The sequence below is a fragment of the Myotis davidii genome, unplaced genomic scaffold, assembly GCF_000327345.1.
Source record: "Myotis davidii unplaced genomic scaffold, ASM32734v1 scaffold373, whole genome shotgun sequence".
NCBI classification, from domain to species: Eukaryota; Metazoa; Chordata; class Mammalia; order Chiroptera; family Vespertilionidae; genus Myotis; species Myotis davidii.
In genome coordinates this window covers 650204-652360 of record NW_006287255.1, presented here as the reverse complement: position 1 = coordinate 652360, position 2157 = coordinate 650204, and positions in this window count along the sequence as shown.

The following is a 2157-nucleotide window of genomic DNA, read 5'->3' as shown; positions in this document are numbered from 1 at the left end:
ATATATTTTATTGATTTTTTATAGAGAGGAAGGGAGAGGGATAGAGAGTTAGAAACATTGATGAGAGAGAAACATCGATCAGCTGCCTCCTGCACACCTCCTACTTGGGATGTGCCTGCATCCAAGGTATATGCCCTTGACCGGAATTGAACCTGGGACTCTTCAGTCCACAGGCCAACTCTCTATTCACTAAGCCAAACCAGCTAGTGCTTATATGAGGATTTTTGACTCCATGGAGTGGTCAGAGTCCCTAACCTTCACATTGTTCAAGGGTCAACTGTATATCAAAGTGCTTTCTTTCTCACCTACCTGGGCCACGTGAGAATTTTGCCTTTATCAGATCTCCTATTGCAGGGAACCAGCTTCTGAGCTTTAAAATCCATCCTTGTGCCCTGGGAAGTGTGACCCAGTTGGTTGAGCATCATACCATGCACCTAGAGGTTGCCAGTTGGATTTCTAATCAGGCTGCTGGCTGGATCCCCAGTAAGGAATGTGCAGGAGGCAGCCAATCCATGGTTCTCCTTCTCTCTTCATCTCTGTCTCTAAACTCAATAAAAACATATTTTAAAATAACAATTAAAATCAATAAAACATATTTTAAAATAATAATTAAAAATCCATCACTGCATTTGCACTGAGGCTGTTCTTCCCATTGCTCCTGGGAGATGCTGGATTCCTCTGTGGTGGGTTGGGCTCAAGAATGTTTCCGTTTCCTTGCCTAACTTTCACTAGAACTGAACATTGGCCTAGGTTACTTCTGCTCGGCTTTCCTTCCTTCCTTTTCTCAGCCTATTTCCTTTTTTCTCCCTTTCCTTCCTTCCTTGTCTCTCCTTCACTAAGGTTCAAACTGGCATCGTCTGAATACATCAGAAATGATATGTGTGTGTGTGTATACATACATATATATATATATATACACACAGACACATAGTTGAGGGTAATATGATTATAAACATATACATGTAAGTATAAAAACGTATGAGTAGATATAGACATGGATATATAAGCCCAGACACAGATTCTGCATACAGAGTTTTTTTGTGTGTCATACCAGTTTGAGTTATCCAAACCCATGGCTCATATTACCATTAGGATCTTTTGTTAGAATGAAGTAATCACACAGACACATAGTTGAGGGTAATATGATTATAAACATATACATGTAAGTATAAAAACGTATGAGTAGATATAGACATGGATATATAAGCCCAGACACAGATTCTGCATACAGAGTTTTTTTGTGTGTCATACCAGTTTGAGTTATCCAAACCCATGGCTCATATTACCATTAGGATCTTTTGTTAGAATGAAGTAATCTGTTCTTACTAAATTAGGATTTAACATGTAGAAGCCTGAAGATGTCAATGAAGACAAAGTATCAATAACGGCTGGTGGGGTTCTGATCTATATGTGAGGTCCATTTAGTTCTGCTAATGCCATTAGATGTGTGAGGTAGGCGTGCACCAGGTGCTCATGAGGAAACTGATAGCTCAGCCTAGGAAACTGGCATCCTTCTACTGGGTCCTGTTGGAATCTATGCCGGCATCTGCCAATGCAACCAGGCTTACTAGTAGCAAGTAGATCAGATTATCCAAAAATTCTAGAAAAACACACATATCTGCTTTCATAAATGCCTCAATTTATGAACTCCTCTATGGACAATAGTAAAGAAGGTAGAATTGGTCTGAATAACAAGTTCCCATGTACTGAAAGCCCACTATATATATGAAATAGTACTTAGAGCTTTGAATGCATTATCTCTCATTTCATAGCATGTTCAAATCATATCCTATATAATAAAAGGCTAATATGCAAATAGACAGAATTGTGGAACAACCAAACAACTGAACAACTTGTCGCTATGATGTGCGCTGACCACCAGGGGGAGTGTGCAGAACATGATGGACATTGGCAGTGGCAGGACAGTCGAGCAGGTGAGCGGGGGCGCCAGACCAAGGTGGGGCACCAGTCGCTGTCATCAGGGCGAGCCTCTGGTGGTTACTGAAAATTCTTTGCTCCCGTGTGCCATGGCCCCGTCTGGTGCTCACACCCACAGCCAGCACTGGAGCCGCTGCTCACACACACTGCTGGTGCCCAGCACCAGTCCCGATCACTCAGTGCCATCAGTGGGTGTCAGTGGCAGCTGGCGGCCCTGGG